Raw genomic sequence first — 19,997 nt, forward strand, 5'->3', positions numbered from 1 at the left:
GAATTTCTATCTCTTACTCTGGCTTGTAGGGCACCTGCCTGAATCTTTGATCTCATCTCATAATGCTCATGAATTAAGCCGTCCTGTTCTACTTCTCTCAGATACTTGAATGGCTGGCTCCCTGTCATTCACGTCTCATCTCAAATGACAATTTAAGTAAAAAAAAATTATGTTAATATATTTGCACTATGATTTCCTTCCTACTTGATGATGCTTTATCACCTATACTAATTTCATAATTGACTTGAGTATAGTAGCAAATAATTTTTTGAAGATATAGGAAGGGTAAATTTTCTGAGCAGTTGCTTCTCTGTGAATAACTTTAAGTTGCATTAAAAAAATAAATTATCCATATTGTAAATTCCTAGGGAATTTTTTCTTCAAAAATATATAGATTCCATAAGTTCTTTTAGTATTTCAGAGACATATGAATAATTTTGCTTATTTTTTTATAAAAACTGTGTTTTTCTTTTTTAATATGAAGAAATATAAGGTATTTCTTAAGTATTAAGTTTCTAAAATGTTATAGGGCATGCATCAACTTTCGTAGATTTTTGATAAAGTTCAGCACTTTCAAATAGCATACTCTGAGAATTCATGACACTAGAAAGCCTTAGTATATTTATTTTTTTTTTAATTTTGTTTTTCTCTCTTCAATCCCAATCAACTAATAGAGACAGAGGCAGCACATACTTTGGTCTGCAGGCCCATGGTTTAGTTTCGAAAATAATTCCTGGAAATTCAGGTTCGAGGGTGTCAGTTTAGTATTGTAAAAGATACTTTGAGTTCAATCTATTGATAAATCTAATTCTACTTAAAGTAGGTAGAAATAATTTTGTTATTTGTAGCTTATTAGGTTTTGTTTAGTAATTCTTACCAAAAGAGAATGCAGATGACAAAACAGACTCTAAAGGAAATGGGAATTGGGGATGGTTATCTAACATGTTTGAGGTAGAAGGCAGCAAAAAGACTATTATCATTAAAGAGTGAATAACTGATAGAATGAATGCAGATATAGAGCACTTACCTATTTGGTGAAAGCACACCATTTTTGAGTCAACGTACCACTGCTGAAAACCACTAACTAGCACGGGAATGGTTTAAGCCACAGACTTATCAGGTCTCTTTTATGAAAAGTAACGTATTGATTGGTAAACAGAGATCCCAATATTGTAATTGAGACATTTTGGTGGATTTAAATAGATCTTTATAACCCAAACTCCCTAACTTCATGAGCTTCTTCTGACAGCACAAGCCACCTCCTTACAAGTTCAATGAAGTAGTTTATGCTCTGAAAAACATGTAATAACATCACTTGTACGATTTACATTGCCATTTTCCTCATGTCCCATTCCTCTCATAATTCTACAATTACCTCTCAATTTATAACTAGATCAGATCCTAGCTTTCACAGGGGATTGTATACAATTTTTAACTCAAAAGGAAAAGCCTTATAAACCAAAAGAAATTCAAGATTTTATGTCAGTGTAAATCTTGAGACGATGTGTAGAAATGGATTCAGAGAGTGCTATATGAGAGAAGTTGGCTTTAAATCAAGATGGCTTTATCAATATGGGTGTATTAATAATTCTGTATCAAAGGTGCTAACTCTTGGTTGACCAACATCTAGACTCAATGTTGGTCAATGCAAAATGCAGTTGAGTTGCTGGAAATTGTTCAGTGTAACATTATAAGAAGGAATCCTGGAAGTAAGACATGAATTTTTGGCTTACATATTTGATTAGTAAAAATTAAGTAGCACGTCAAATCTTATTGTAATCATGGAAATTCCTTAGCAAACTCACTAATGACATTTACTAGTTGGAGTGGCTCCATGGAAAATGTCACTTAAACTATATAACTATTGGAGTATAAGATAAAACTATTTCATGACCAAAATAGCTTCCTTTTGAGTAACACACATCACTCAGGGACCTCCTATGTTAAATCTGGGCCAAGAATCATCCTAACATGAAAAACTGGGACCTGGAGAGTGGTTTCAGTAGCCCAGGTGTCTCCACATTTCACTCGGGTTTCACCATGACCTGCATCCTTTAAAGTATTAGCACAGTTTGATACAGAGTAACACCACTGATTCTGATTGTTAGCCTGATACTTCATATTATCTTGATACCATTGGCCATAACTTGAACATATGGATCACAGCTATTTGAAAGAGAGGCTGGAAAAATGTAGTCTGAACTCTGCATAGTCAGATTATCTCACTAGAAATAGAGGATTTACTTACAATGGAAGAAGGGGAGTCTGGATATTGAGGCAATCAGCATCTTCTAACACAGAAGGTAAAGAGAAAGAAATCAGATCCCTTTTTAGGGACTTCTGAAGAAGGCTAATCATGGTGGATCAGAGTGATTTGTCAGAATGAACAAAACTGGATCATAGATGGACTCCTGGCCTGAGTTTAAGTGTTCTGGTTTTGAGCTGCCATCTTCCCTCATCTGCTTCAGTCACTATTAGGGCAGTGGTTCTGTAACTCACTTTGTTCAGCTGCCACAACAGACAGAACGACTTTGCAGTGCCTGTTTCCAGCACATTTAACCATTTGTTTTCAGTCAGATTTCTGAAAAGTGAAAGGTAGTTTTGACTGTAGAAATGTCTCCTTGTGCCCAGAATGGCTTTGGTTTTCTTGGTATAGATTTTCAGAAAATTTAATTCCTTCTGTATAATAAAATGTTTACTTTTAATACAAGTTAGGTTTCAAAAAGAGTTTCTTCAATTTCATTCTTTATCCTTAGCATATCTTTTAATATACCTCAAAGTAGCTCAGTTAGATATTAGGCTCCATTTACAAATTTGATTATATGAAAGAAAAATATGCATGAAGAAACTCCAAAGTGTTAATATAAACCTGTGCAAGAACATGTCTTAAGCATGTTTATAAAATCATTAACTTGTCAATTTATTAAACTATTAGGGGCTTTTATGATATTTTGTATCAAATCAAGACCAAAAACATTTTATAAAATTACCAAGTTTTTCTTATCACATTATATTTGTAGTAAAACTTCCATATCAAGCCCAGACCACACCAATCTTAATTCTTAAACATTTGGAGAACTAATGAGGTGGATTGCCAGGGTTTATACAGATGGAGTACCAAAGAGCCTGCAGGAAATTAATTTACTCTACAAGATAAGAAAGAGACTAAACCCCAAGAAAAATGTCTTCAGGAACCAAACAGGGAAACATATTAGGATGGAAGGTAATAATTAACAATAAGTCTGTAGTCAGTTGAAATTAGAGGCCCAACTTAAAGACATAAAAATTATATTAATAAACAAGAAATACTGCCCACCACCAATACGAGCTTATAATCTCTATTCTGGACATAAAGATTTGGTTAATGGACCATCAGTTGGCCACTGTGTTTGCTCCAGGAGAATGCTAGCACACTATACAGTAAAACAGCAAGTAGAAAGATGAGCTGTTTGACTAAGGTCTCTGTGGGACAGGGAGGGTGCCACAGCATCAGCAGCCTCAGAGCCAGCAGCCACTGCAGGGATGGAGGCAGTGCCAAGAGCAAGCAGGTACTCAGAGCACACATCGGTGCTCACAGCATCAGGACTTGGCATCTTTCCTAACAAAGATACCTCTGGGTATTATTGGGACACAGTGCAATGGCAGTAAATTTGGTGGAACCTGTGGCCAAACAACTGGCATTAACTCTCTGTAACACCAGAAGTTTTTGTTTATGATGATCATACAAAAGATGTTTGGGGTCTTTCTGTGCCACACTGTTTCCGAGGGCTTACATGTTTTGATTGACTAAATCCTGTGACCTTGGCCCTCTTGTTCAAAGCTGCACATAATATATGCCTAGCCAAAATTCAAACTCAAAATCTGTGCTTTTAAACACTAAGCTATGCTGACAGAGTGTATAATTAAAGGAACACATTAGAGATTTCCAGGGAATCCCAGAATGAGTTGGAAACTTTAGAAGTCGGCAGGAATGTGGTTAGCACAGAGGAGGTAGCACAACCAGAGAGTGTTTGGGGTCTTTGATGTAACTTTATTTTCTCTCTTATGATAGATCTTGGGAAACTTATGTTACAGATTATTAGATAAATTGGATTCTTTTAAGTAATTCAAAGATGAATAGTATGCCTATGAAGATAATCTTGACCAAATTTCAATTATAAAATGGAAATATTTCACTTTGTTTTTTGCATTATATCCACAGGAAAGATAGACAGGGAGCCCAGATTAACACAGAGTGGCATTACAACAGTTTGTAGTGAAGGAATCTCAAAATAAGGTACATTATCTGGAAATCAAAACATATTTATTTATGTAAATAACATTGCAATCATGGCCTCAGGAACAGGTTTTTTCCACAATATAACAGATGATAATCAGTTTTGTCAGATATTAATTTCATGGGAATTACATAATAAATGTAAATAACCCCAATTTGCAGATTATATAATTAAAATGTTTTACTTTAAAAATTGTGAAATTTATAGACTGTACACTAGATTTAGGTTGAAGTCCTTATTAGTCAATTAAAAATAGATTAAACTGAATCCACATTCTCATTAAATGTCTTTTCTCCTAGAGTAGTGGTATTCAAACTTTCAAAAATAATTATAAACCTTGCTTACTAAATAACTATTAACCACTATTCCAAAATATAAATATTTTAAAATAAATTGAATATAGGAGTGACTATCCTCATATGTTACAAGTTTTTTAAACATAATCAGAATACTCACAATATGTCTTTAAAAGGAAATAAAGATGAAATAAATTTTTGTAACTATATTTCTAATCACAAGAACTTCAGCACATTCTTAACTCATAAATTAAACCACAAGATAGAGTACTGTTTATTTTTAAATATAGTGGGTGTAAATCCCTTTTTCCAATAATCTGATATTTCCCATCTGTTGCCAACTTTTTATCAGATATTATTAAAATCATCATTGTTTTGTCTTCTGATGTAACAGATGAAAAGCTTTAACTGGGATATGTTAAATATCATATCCAGTTTTTCTCATTGTGTTTGAGTCATTGGTGCTATTTTTAATAAGCTGTTTTCTTACAGGAATATTTTAAGGTCATTATCCATTTTTGAGATTTATTTAAACTAGCCATTATAAGCCATAAATCATATTAATCTGGCATATGTACACTGTACTTTGTCAAAACGCATTGAAAGAAAAGAAGCTATTGAGAGTGCCATTTTCACAAACTGCCTCATGGAACTTTACTCGTCCTTAAGGATATATCCTATTCTGTACATCACCCATGACCTTCTGATAGATGTGGCCTTATAGAAGAGGCCAGAGCCAGTCTAAATATTAAATATTAGTAAAGCATAATTTTTTAAATTCAAAATTTGTTTTAAATGCATACTTCTCATCTTTGATAAATGCTCTTTAGATCATTGATATATAATTATTTTTAACTGTCAGTCACTTATAGTAGAAAGAAACAAAAATATACATCTATATTTTAAATATGTATTTTAAAGTATTTTGAAACAGTGTATATTCTGTAAGCTCTGTGGTCCAGTCACTCTGAAAAAGTCTTTCAGGTCTCCTGCCTGAGTAAAAACCAATAATTAACAACATATAGTCTGCCTGTCTGAAGGCAGGACTTCCCTGGTGGCGCAGTGGTTGAGAGTCCGCCTGCCGCTGTAGGGGACACGGGTTCGTGCCCCGGTCCGGGAAGATCCCGCATGCTGCGGAGCGGCTGGGCCCGTGAGCCATGGCCGCTGAGCCTGCGCGTCCGGAGCCTGTGCTCCACGATGGGAGAGGCCACAACAGTGAGAGGCCCGCGTAATGCAAAAAAAAAAAAAAAAAAAAAAAAAAATTCTCTGAAGGCAGACATAAAGCATCAGCAAGGTATAAAAGGATTTGCAAAAACAGTTGATTTTTAAAGAAACCATATTCTTTGTGTTCTAATGAAGCAATATCTAAAAATATAAAAAGTAATCCCTAGTAGCAGCCAGGTAGTCTGTTTTCAAAATAGAAAATGTGTCCTACACAAGGGGCTGACTTCTGTAATTGCAGTATATTCAGCAATATTCACTGATAAATATATTTTATACTTTAAAGATAAGACATTAATATTACATTTTATTGTTAATATTTATCTCTTTAATGATAAAAACCTTTTACCCACCCACCCTCTGATTGTGTGTTATGCTCAACATCTAGTGAATGATTGCCTCTATCTCTTAAATCAGGAATTGTATCTCAGACGAAAAGAGATATTCTTAATACCTATTATTTAAACTCATGTTTTATGTCTGTTCAGACACAACTTTCTTTTCCTTCCTTTCTCTCTCCCTCCCCCCTTCCTTCCTTCCTTCCTTTTTATGTAAGTAATGTAAAGTGATAAAATCAAATCTTTTTTTGATTCTTAATAATAAACTTTCATTCAGAATACAGAAGGTATGACAATTTAAAAAGCATATTCTTCTTCCCCCCATTGCGAGTAATTGGCTAACTCTGTCACAGACACTCCAAAGGATTCATTGATAGCTGATAGATGAGATTTTTATCTGGAGAACATCATGTATTTTCTCAAATGGCACACATTTAACCAAAATTCTGCTATATCTGACAGTGTTCCTTTAATCTAAAAGGTAAATACGACTGATGTCATTCTCTAAGATTTTATAGCTTAAATATGTCGGTAATGCAAATTTACACAAAGATGATTTTCTATAGTAATTTCAACCATTGAAAAGCTATGGCTTATAAGAGGCAAATAAACTATGATTTGAAAGATAAAAGATGTAATATGGCAAAGATGTATCTACTGACTTAACCATTTTTTGTTAACCATTGTTAATCTTCAGGGTGTGGAAAGAAATTTGCCGTGATATAAAGTCTTTTTTGGAATACTTGAAGGGCACAGAGTAAATTAAAATCTGTTGAATTATCTAATGAATAATATAATTAGTAATTTAGAAATGAGGTTTCTGGTGTTGACTCTTGATCTCCTGATAAAAATGCACTTGATTTTTCTTTTTTCCTGAGTGTGAGGTTTTCCAGTGATGAATTGGACATTCAGTACCAGTTTCCCACCTTTTCCCACATCTGAGTTATATTTCTTGAATTTACCTGTATCTTAGGTTACATATTGCATGCCATCTAACAGTAAGGAATTCTGCTTTGAAGGTAATACACTTTCAATTTTCACCATGTTAAAGCAGTTTTTATTTCAATTTTATAAATGGAGTAATTAAGGCACAGGAATTTTAAAGTCTCATTGATACACTCCTGAGACTCTCAACTGGGCCACCTTTTCGACCGGAAATTAAATATAAATTCAAATAACAACTTTGGAGAAGACGGCAGAAGAGTTAGACGCGGAGATCACCTTCCTTCCCACAGATACATCAGAAATACATCTACACGTGGAACTGCTCCTATAGAACACCCACTGAACGCTGGCAGAAGAGCTCAGACCTCCCAAAAGGCAAGAAACTCCCCATGTGCCTGGGTAGGGCAAAAGAAAAAAGAAAAAACAGAGACAAAAGACTAGGGACGGGACCTGCACCAGTGGGAGGGAGCTGTGAAGGAGGAGAAGTTTCCACACACTAGGAAGATCCTTCACTGGTGGAGACTGCGGGTGGCGGAGGGGGGGAAGCTTCGATGCCATGGAGGAGAGCACAGCAACAGGGGTGCGGAGGGCAAAGCGGAGAGATTCCCGCACAGAGGATCGGTGCCCACCAGCACTCACCAGCCTGAGAGGCTTGTCTGCTCACGCGCCGGGGTGAGCAGGGCTGGGACCTGAGGCTCGGGCTTCGGTTGGATCCCAAGGAGAGGACTGGGGTTGGCGGTGTGAACACAGCCTGAAGGGGGCTAGTGCACCACGGCTAGCCGGCAGGGAGTCCGGAAAAAGTCTGGACTTGCCGAAGAGGCAAGAGACTTTTTCTTCCCTCTTTGTTTCCTGGTGTGCAAGGAGAGGGGATTCAGAATGCTGCTTAAAGGACCTCCAGAGACGGGTGCGAGCCACGGTAATCAGTGGGGACCCCAGAGATGGGCGCAAGACACTAAGGGTGCTGCTGCTGCCACCAATAAGCCTGTGTGCAAGCAGAGGTCACTGTCCCCACCCCTCCTCCCGGGAGCCTGTGCAGCCTGCCACTGCCAGGGTCCCATGATCCAGGGACAACTTCCCTGGAAGAACGCACGGCGTGCCTCAGGCTGGTGCAATGTCACACAGGCCTCTGCCGCTGCAGGCTCGCCCTGAGTTCTATACCCCTCCTCCCCGCGGCCTGAGTGAGCCAAAGTCCCCGAATCAGCTGCTCCTTTAACCCCATCCTGTCTGACCAAAGAACAGATGCCCTCAGGCAACCTACACGCATAGGCGGGGCCAAATCCAAAGCTGAACCCCTGGAGCTGTGCGAACAAAGAAGACAAAGGGAAGCCTCTCCCAGCAGCCTCAGAAGCAGCGGATTAAATCTCCAAAATCAACTTGATGTACCCTGCATCTGTGGAATACCTGAATAGACAACGAAACATCCCAAATTGAGGAGGTGGACTTTGGGAGCAAGATATATTATTTTTTCCCCTTTTCCTCTTTTTGTGAGTGTGTATGTGTATGCTTCTGTGTGAGATTTTGTCTGTATAGCTTTGCTTTCACCATTTGTCCTAGGATTCTGTCCCTTTGTCCTTTTTTCTTTTTTTTCTTTTTACAATGTTTTTCATAAGTATTTTTTATTTTAATAACTTTATTTTACCTTACTTTATTTGATTTTATTTTATCCTCTTTCTTTTCTTTCTTTTCTTTCTTCTTTCTCCCTTTTATACTGAGCCATGTGGATGAAAGGCTCTTGGTGCTCTAGCCAGGAGTCAGTGCTGTGCCTCTGAGGTGGGAGAGCCAACTTCAGGACACTGGTCCACAAGAGACCTCCCAGCTCCACATAATATCAAATGGCGAAAATCTCCCAGAGATCTCCATCTCAACACTAAGACCAAGCTTCACTCAATGATCAGCAAGCTACAGTGCGGGACACCCTATTTCAAACAACTAGCAAGAGAGGAACACAGCCCCATCCATTAGCAGAGAGGCTGCCTAAAATCATAAGGCCACAGACACCCCAAAACACACCACCAGACGTGGACCTGCACACCAGAAAGACAAGATCCAGCCTCATCCACCAGAACACAGGCACTAGTCCCCTCCACCAGGAAACCTACAAAACCCACTGAAACAACCTTACCACTGGGGACAGACACCAAAAACAACGGGAACTATGAACCTGCAGCCTGCGAAAAGGAGAGACACCAAACACAGTAAGATAAGCAAAATGAGAAGACAGAAATACACACAGCAGATGAAGGAGCAAGGTAAAAACCCACCAGACCTCACAAATGAAGAGAAAATAGGCAGTCTACCTGAAAAAGAATTCAGAATAATGATAGTAAAGATGCTCCAAAATCTTGGTAATAGAATAGAGAAAATGCAAGAAACATTTAACAAGGACCTAGGAGAACTAAAGAGGAAACAAACAATGATGAACAACACAATAAATGAAATTAAAAATACTCTAGAAGGGATCAATAGCAGAATAACTGAGGCAGAACAAAAAAGATAAGTGACGTGGAAGATAAAATAGTGGAAATAACTACTGCAGAGCAGAATAAAGAAAAAGCATGAAAAGAATGGAGGACAATCTCAGAGACTTCTGGGACAACATTAAATGCACCAACATTCGAATTATAGGGGTCCCAGAAGAAGAAGAGAAAAAGAAAGGGACTGAGAAAATATTTGAAGAGATTATAGTTGAAAACTTCCCTAATATGGGAAAGGAAATCGTTAATCAAGTCCAGGAAGCACAGAGTCCCATACAGGATAAATCCTTGGAGAAACACGCCAAGACACATATTAATCAAACTATCAAAAATTAAATACAAAGAAAACATATTAAAAGCAGCAAGGGAAAAACAACAAATAACACACAAGGGAATCCCCATAAGGTAAAGAGCTGATCTTTCAGCAGAAACTCTGCAGGCCAGAAGGGAGTGACAGGACATATTTAAAGTGATGAAGGAGAAAAATGTACAACCAAGATTACTCTACCCAGCAAGGATCTCGTTCAGATTTGACAGAGAAATTAAAACCTTTACAGACAAGCAAAAGCTGAGAGAATTCACCACCACCAAACCAGCTTTACAACAAATGCTAAAGAAAATTCTCTAGGCAAGAAACACAAGAGAAGGAAAAGACCTACAATAACAAACCCAAAACAATTAAGAAAATGGGAATAGGAAAATACATATCGATAATTAACTTAAATGTAAATGGATTAAATGCTTCCATCAAAAGACACAGACTGGCTGATGGATACAAAAACAAGACCCGTATACGTGCTGTCTACAAGAGACCCACTTCAGACCTAGGGACACATACAGACTGAAAGTGAGGGGATGGAAAAAGATATTCCATGCAAATGGAAATCAAAAGAAAGCTGGAGTAGCAATTCTCATATCAGACAAAATAGACTTCTAAATAAAGATTATTACAAGACACCAAGAAGGACACTACATAATGATCAAGGGATTGATCCGAGAAGAAGATATAACAATTGTAAATATTTATGCACCCAACAAAGGTGCACCTCAATACATAAGGCAAATACTAACAGCCATAAAAGGGGAAATCGACTGTAACACAATCTTAGTAGGGGACTTTCACACCCCACTTTCACCAATGGACAGATCATCCAAAATGAAAATAAATAAGGAAACACAAGCTTTACATGATACATTAAACAAGATGGACTTAATTGATATTTATAGGACATTCCATCCAAAAACACATTTTTCTCAAGTGCTCATGGGACATTCTCCAGGATGGATCATACCTTGAGTCACAGATGAAGCCTTGATAAACATAAGAAAATTGAAATTGTATCAAGTATCTTCTCTGACCACAATGCTGTGAGAGTAGATATCAATTATAGGAAAAGATCTGTAAAAAATACAAACACATGGAGGCTACACAATACACTACTTAATAACCAACAGATCATTGAAGAAATCAAAGAGGAAATCAAAAAATCCCTAGAAAAAAATGACGATGAAAACATGACGACCCAAAACCTATGGGATGCAGCAAAATCAGTTCTAAGAGGAAAGTTTATAGCAATAAAATCGTACCTTAAACAGGAAACATCTCACATAAACAGCCAGACCTTGCACCTAAAGCAATTAGAGAAAGAAGAACACAAAACCCCCAAAGTTAGCAGAGGGAAAGAAATCATAAATATCAGATCAGAAATAAATGAAAAAGAAATGAGGAAGCGATAACAAAAATCAATAAAACTGAAAGCTGGTTCTTGCAGAAGATAAACAAAATTGATAAACCATTAGCCAGACTCATCAAGAGAAAAAGGGAGAAGACTCAAATCAATAGAATTAGAAATGAAAAAGAAGTAACAACTGACACTGCAGAAATACAAAGGATCATGAGAGATTACTATAGGCAACTCTGCCAATAAAATGGACAACTTGGAAGAAATGGACAAATTCTTAGAAATGCACAACCTGCCAAGAATGAACCAGGAAAAAATAAAAAATATGAACAGACCAATCACAAGCACTGAAATTGAAACTGATTTAAAATCTTCCAACAGACAAAAGCCCAGGACCAGATGGCTTCAGGCAAATTCTATCAAATACTTAGAGAAGAGCTAACACATATCCTTCTCCAACTCTTCCAAAATATAGCAGAGGGAGGAACACTCCCAAACTCATTCTACGGAGCCACCATCACCCTGATACCAAAACCAGACAAGGATGTCACAAAGAAAGAAAACTACAGGCCAATATCACTGATGAACATAGATGCAAAAATCCTCAACAAAATATCAGCAAACAGAATCCAACATCACATTAAAAGGATCATACACCATGATCAAGTAGGAGTTTATTCCAGGAATGCAAGGATTCTTCAATATATGCAAATCAATCAATGTGATACCATATTAACAAATTGAAGGAGAAAAACCATATGATCATTTCAATAGATGCAGAGAAAGCTTTTGACAAAATTCAACAACCATTCATGATAAAAACCCTGCAGAAAGTAGGCATAGAGGGAACTTTCCTCAATATAATAAAGGCCATATATAACAAACACACAGCCAACATTGTCCACAATGGTGAAAAGCTGAAACCATTTCCACTAAGATCAGGAAAAAGACAAGGTTGCTCACTCTCACCACTATTATTCAATATAGTTTTGGAAGTTTTAGCCACAGCAATCAGAGAACAAAAAGAAATAAAAGGAATCCAAATCGGAAAAGAAGAAGTACACTGTCACTGTTTGCAGATGACATGATACCATACATAGAGAATTCTAAAGATGCTGCCAGAAAACTACTAGAGCTAATCAATGAATTTGGTAAAGTCGCAGGATACAAAATTAATGCACAGAAACCTCTGGCATTCCTATACACTAATGATGAAAAATCTGAAAGTGAAATTAAGAAAACTCCCATTTACCACTGCAACAAAAAGAATAAAATATCTAGGAAAAAACCTACCTAACGAGACAAAAGACCTGTATGGAGAAAATTATAAGACACTGATGAAAGAAATTAAAGATGATACAAATAGATGGAGAGATATACCATGTTCTTGGACTGGAAGAATCAACATTGTGAAAGTGACTCTGCTACCCAAAGTAATCTGCAGGTTCAATGCAATCCCTATCAAACTACCACTGGCATTTTCCACAGAACTAGATCAAAAACTTTCACAATTTGTTTGGAAACACAAAAGACCCCAAATAGCCAAAGCAATCTTGAGAACGAAAAATGGAGCTGGAGGAATCAGGCTCCCTGACTTCAGACTATACTACAAGCCTACAGTAATCAAGACAATATCATACTGGCACAAAAACAGAAGTAGAGATCAATGGAACAGGATAGAAAGCCCAGATATTAACCCACGCATATATGGTCACCTTATCTTTGATAAAGGAGGCAATAATATACAGTGGAGAAAAGACAGCCTCTTCAATAAGTGGTGCTGTGAAAACTGAGTAGCTACATGTAAAAGTATGAAATTAGAACACTCCCTAACACCATACACAAAAATAAACTCAAAATGGATTAAAGACCTAAATGTAAGGCCAGACACTATCAAAATCTTAGAGGAAAACCTAGACAGAACACTCTATGACATAAATCACAGCAAGATTCTTTTTGACCCACCTCCTAGGGAAATGGAGGTATAATCAAAAATAAACAAATAGGACCTAATGAAACTTAAAAGCTTTTGCACAGCAAAGGAAACCATAAACAAGACGAAAAGACAACCCTCAGAATGGGAGAAAATATTTGCAAATGAACTAACTGATAAAGGATTAATCTCCAAAATTTACAAGCAGCTCATGCAGCTCAATAACAAAAAACCAAACAACCCAATCCAAAATTGGGCAGAAGACCTAAATAGACATTTCTCCAAAGATGATATACAGACTGCCAACAAACACATGAAAGGATGCTCAACATCATTAATCATTACAGAAATGCAAATCAAAACTACAATGAGATAACATCTCACACCGGCCAGAATGGCCATCATCAAAAAATCTAGAAACAATAAATGCTGGAGAGGGTGTAGAGAAAAGGGAACACTCTTGCATTGTTGGTGGGAATGTAAATTGATATAGCCACTATGGAGAACAATATGGAGGTTCCTTAAAAAATAAAAATAGAATTACTATACAACCCGGCAATCCCACTTCTGGGCATATACTCTGAGAAAACCATAATTCAAAAAGAGTCATGTACCAAAATGTTCATTGCAGCTCTATTTACAATAGCCAGGACGTGGAAGCAACCTAAGTGTCCATCAACAGTTGAATGGATAAAGAAGATGTGGCACATTTATACCATGGAATATTACTCAGCCATAAAAAGAAACGAAATTGAGTTATTTGTAGTGAGGTGGATGGACTTAGAGGCTGTCATACAGAGTGAAGTAAGTCAGAAAGAAAAAGACAAATACCGTATGCTAACACATATATATGGAATGTAAGAAAACAAATTTAAAAGGTCATGAAGAACCTAGGGGTAAAACGGGAATAAAGGCACAGATGTACTAGAGAATGGACTTGAGGATATGGGGAGGGGGAAGGGTAAGCTGTGACAAAGTGAGAGCATGGCATGGACATATATACACTACAAAACGTAAAATAGATAGCTAGTGGGAAGCAGCCGCATAGCACAGGGAGATCAGCTCGGTGCTTTGTGACCACCTAGAGGGGTGGGATAGGGAGGGTGGGAGGGTGGGAGGGAGGGAGATGCAAAGGGAAGAGATATGGGAACATATGTATATGTATAGCTGATTTACTTTGTTATAAAGCAGAAACTTACACACCATTGTAAAGCAATTATACTCCAATAAAGATGTTAAAAAAAATTCAAATAACATTTACTCCATGCAATTTTCTGGGTTTGTGAGTATATAATAGTCATTCTATGACAGCTAAATATGTCATATTCATAATAAATTCACACACAATCACCTGCCAATGCACTCATTTTCAAGTACTTTGTACATGTTGATGGAGGTGTTTTGCATGTCTTATGCTGAGAAAGCTGCCCCTTTTGCAGGGAACTAAGTTCTTTAGCAGGGAAATTTGTTATGGAACATGAGGGCTTCATGATGTGAGTGGAAGGAGAGTGAAGAAGTACTTCCTATTTATGCTTGACGCTCAGTAAGCAAAATAGAGTTCCTTCAAAGGAAGGAAGTTGTCCTTCGCCATAGATATTAGGATAGTTAATCTCTTCTGAAGAGAAATAATAAGCTTTTAAAATGCTATAGGCCTTAATACAGTGGTTCAATTGCTGTGTTATCTAGTCCACTGGCCATGCCTCTTCTAACAGTTTATCTATGAATGCAAGGACTTGCCCTGTATCACTTTCTCAGAGAAATGAGCTTCTGTTGTAAGAAGGCAAAGGGAAGAAATTCCTTAGTGAGCAATAAAACTTACTATTATTATTATTATTAAAAGATAGTATTTGCTGGGAGAAAAGACCAGAGCCCCTATATAGCCTAAATAAAGCAGGCAACATCCTGGAAAATCTGTACCTAAGGCCTCCAATTCCAATATGTTGCTTCTGAAAGGCAGATAAGAGGGGACCTAACATGAGGGAATGTCTCTACCCAGATTGTGTTTCTTAACAGGTGAAGATCTATCACTCGTGGTCATCAGCTTTTGAGTCACGTAGGATCCATTTCATTGCAAGAAACAGATACCTTACTTGAAGTATGTTAAATAATAGAAATTTACATTTCTATGTAACAAGTAGTCCACAGTGGGAAATTCCAGACCTGACATAGCAGTTGAACAAATCAGGACTCCAGGTTCACTTCTCTGGTATATTCTTGGTTTACTCCTTTTGGTTATAAGAAAACTGCAGTAGCTTCTCAGCATCATTTCTAAATTTCAGTGATTTGAATAGGAAGGGGCAAGGACTGTTTATCTGTTTTGCTCAGAGAGGAAAACTATGCCTGGAAGACCCTCACTCTACTTCTCATAATTAAATGCCAGGAATGTGTCATATGCTCACTCTTAAGTTAATTACTGGCAAGTGGGAATGAAATACCACAACTGACATAGAGCAAATATGACTCATCCCCTGGCACATGGAACATTGCCACTCCCAAATGAAAAAGAGACCGGAAAAAGTGGGCCTTTGATAAAGGGTAACTAATCCACATTATCTGACCCATTATTGTTTTACCTTTTTTCTCCCTGGCTCTCTTTGTACCTTGGAATTAACAAAAATTATCTCATGGGCTTTCATGCATTGTTTCATTAAACACCAATGGAGTTTGTGTGCTGGACACTGCAAATATAAATCTTGTTATGAAACAGAGCTTAGTAGCAGATTCACCTTACCTAATCTGGAAGGCAAGATATAATAAACAACAAAAAAATGGTTTTCAGTACGAGGGGTCTGAGTTTTAAAGCAGAGTAAATACCATCCATGTGAAGGACAGGTGAAGAGGAATGGCAAGAGCAAAATTATGAAGGACACAAGTGACAAATAGCCAATATTGCCTAGAGGAACTATAAGCAGGTTCATTTTTCTGGAGAGTGTAGGTTAAAGCTAGGGTTTGCTAGACATGAGGTAGTAGATTGCCTTTCTAAAATTAACATTGTAGAGTTGTAGATTAATAAATGATTATGGACTGAATGTTTCTGTCCTTTCCAAAATCCGTAAGTTGAATCCCTAACCCCAAATGTGATGGCATTTGGAGATGGAACTTTGAGGAGATAATTAGATTTAGATTAAATCATGAAGGTGGAGGCCTGATGATAGAATTAGTGCCCTTATAAAACGAGATCAGAGAGCTTGTTCTCTCTCAAAGATACATCAAGAAGCCAGCCATCTGCAAGCCTGCAAAAGAGCCCTCACCTGGAACCAAATTGCCAGCATGTTGGTTTTAGACTCCCTAGCCTCCAGAACTATGAGAAATAAATTTCTGCTGTTTAAGCCACCCAATCTGTGGTATTTTGAGATAACAGCCAGAGCTAAGACATGAATATACAAAATCATTGGAATACTTATATAATGCAGATAAACTTGAAGAAACTAATGATTCAACTGAGAGCAGAGTCATAGACAAAAAGCCAGCACAGAAGTCATTTAGCATCAACAAATGTCTTAAGGACAGAAGAATGAAGGGGATCTAAAGCCTGTTATGAACAGGAATGCAAAATATGTTTATCTAAGCATCATATCGTGGCAAAGAACTCTGAAATAACTACACTTGAGGAATAGTATTCCAGAGACAGTGATAGAGGCCATGCTGCTTTCCTGGAGATTGTAGCAATAAGGACTAAGAGGGTGACTTAACGTCTCCTGGTGGGTGTTGTGGTGTGTAATTTGTGAGGAAAAAAGTCACTGCTAAGAGATCTGCTGGGGAGTCATTGGCCTATGGGGACCCATGAGTTATAGTTAGAGCAGTCAGGTGATGGGTAGGTTCAGAGAAGTAGTCTCCCTACAATGTGTTCCACATATTTTATCTATAAATCACAGGTTAGTATCAAAACCAAATCAGTTTTATTCAGATGTGGAATATATGTTAAAACAAATGGTTTTTTTTATCGATACAGTTATACATTCATTTCTTTTACTTATACAGAATCACCTGGTATTTACTTTGATTTTATTGTTTTGTTTTAATTTACCCATTCTTTATAAATATATTGCTTTATTCAACTTGGCATAAATTGGTATTTTAAAAATAATGGCATTAAATGCATTAAGTAGTGTAGAATATACTATTTTCTTAGAGTAAACTTTTTATAAAGCACCTCTTAATATTTTTAATAGACTATTTTAGAGAAGTTTTAGGTTCACAGCTAAATTGAGCAGAAGTTACAGAAATTTCTTGTCCATTCCTTGTTCCAGCTCATGCATAGCCTCCTCCATAGTCAACATCCTCCACCAGAGTGGTTCTTTTGTTACAACTGATGACCCTATATTGACACATCATTATCACTCGAAGTCTGTAGCTTATATTAGGGATCACTCTTAGTGTTGTATATTCTCTGGGTTTGGATAAATGTATTATGGCATGTATCCACCATTATAATATCACAAAGAGTAGTTTCACTGCCCTAAAACCTCTTAATATCTTGATTTACAAAATTAAATGTGTTTATGCATTTTGTCTCATTAGTGTAATTCCACTTTACTGTGTTTTTGCTCTCCCCAAATAAAACAAAAGATTATCATGCCTTTCCACAGTGGGTAGAGACAAATTCAGAAGGCTTTGTTGTTTATCTCACCATCATTGAAAACATTTCTTCCAGTAAAGGAATAGTTAACTCAGAAGAGGGAACAGATGATGGGAGAGACATAAACAGAATAGAACTGATTCATGCAGGATTGCACCTGGGCAAATCACTCCTTTGACCCTATCTTGGAGAACAGGAGAAAGGAGTTCCAGGAAACATTTTCTCTCTTTCTTGTTTCCTGTCACAGCATAATTAATCATCTTTTAAATCCCATAAATTAACTCCAGTCAGTTTTAGAAAGATAGTCTTTATCTTGTAACTTAGGCCATGTAAATGTCACCAGGTCACAATCATGCTCATAATCACTCTATAAAATTATAAAGTCTGGGTCTTTACTGTGAAAGCCCTTTTCACTTGTCAAGGTGATAGGTGACCTGATTAATTAAAGTTAGGTCTTTAGGACAAAGGCTTCTGACTTCTTCATTGCTTTAAGCCTTGATTTAATAGCTGTCAACCTTAAAAAATCAGTTTTCTATATCTATAAAATAATATGTTAGAGATATATCTGGTAATGACATTAGAGCTGGTGAAAGTTACATGGGAGTGACTTTAAAAAATTAGAAATATTTTTGAAATGTTGAATAAAAATCTGATGGCTAGTGTAAGCCATATTTTTCTGTCAATTTATATTATGTCAAAAGAAGTTTCTGGGTCTAACAATACATTAAAAATTAGTAACATGGAAAACATCTTTTCCCAAACAAAGGGAGAATTTGTTTTGTTTTTCTTTAAAGAAATGGAAACAATATAATTTTGTATCATATTTTAAGACTACCAACAGATGTGTCAAGAAAACTAAAATATGTTTAAGAAAATTGAAATCTTGAAACTTTATGTAAATTTTCAGGTTTCTTTCAATATCCAAGATTTAAAATCATCTTATGTCTCCTTAATGACCCTTAAACGTGAAGGGGTAAACAGATGCTGTGAGAGACTTTTCTGTGTAAGCTGACTTTTGCAGCCACAAAATGGAAGTACTTGAACTGTGTTTTCTTTTTTAATATGTTTATAGTTACGTTTGCAGTAAAAGAGGTGGCATTCTGTTGGAGAAAACATATCAACATCGAGCTCTTTACTCACCATGACACTATTTATTTGATTATTTGTTTGTTCATTTGTTTTTGCTATTGTGATTTCCTAGATGAATACATGGTGTCCGCTTTCTCTCTTCAGGTTTTCATTGTCTTTATTACATAGATGTGAGCAAGGCCTTCCTACAGAGAGTATCTGAACACTGAGCAAAGAAAATATGAAATTTTTATTGTTTTAACACTTCCTGCTTTTTGACTTTTCAAACAGGATTTGGTTAATAACCTATTATATGCATCTACCTCTAGTTCACTTCCCACAAAGTGAATAAAAAAAGTACTTTTCAAGATATAATCCAGAATTATTTTGTTACAACTGAAATAACAATTCATTTAACTGGCGATCTGAAGGCTGGTTATGTCACAAAACATAGATGATTAAGAAATATATAAATGAATGTCATTAATCTAACACAAACTCTATTTGAGGGCTAAACCCTAAGTAATCGGTTATAGTCTGCCTTTTCTATAGAGTTAGTTTCTCCTTTCTCTGAAATTCTATGCAACTGTGTTAGCTTTTCTCCCAGTATTACAGTTATCCGTTTGCCAGGCAGCCTTCCCAGTAGACTGTTCCTCTAGGTCACGAGCTGTGTCTTGTTCTTTGTAGACGTCCCAGTGCCTGGATAGTGAGTGATTGAATAAAGATATGAACATGTGAATAAATAACATAAGGAAGAAACTGAAATCTAACTTGGGGTACATGATTATTCACGTTTAAAAGAATATATTTATAATGATAAATTTTAAAATGATATTATATAAGTAGTAAAATGTGTATTTTTTTAAATATTGAGTTGTATGAGATGAAAGAAATTAATAATTATTGGATGCTTTGTTAGGATTTTTGGATGGAAATTAAACTGATCTAATTAGTCAAAGGAGGGAGGAGAGGGAGAGAGAATATAAGGATACTAGTAATCAAATCTTATCAATTAGGGTTTGAATTTTAACCATAAAAACCTATCTAGCTTGTACATTCAATAAGCCTGGAAATCAGCTTTCTGCCATATCCACTATGGACTTGTTTTTTTTTAAGTAATCTCTGTTATTTTATGTAACAGCATCACAAGGTAGCCTGCATTCTCTTATCTATTTCTTGTCAGA

Source organism: Orcinus orca, chromosome 4 (assembly GCF_937001465.1).
Source record: "Orcinus orca chromosome 4, mOrcOrc1.1, whole genome shotgun sequence".
Classification (NCBI taxonomy): Eukaryota; Metazoa; Chordata; class Mammalia; order Artiodactyla; family Delphinidae; genus Orcinus; species Orcinus orca.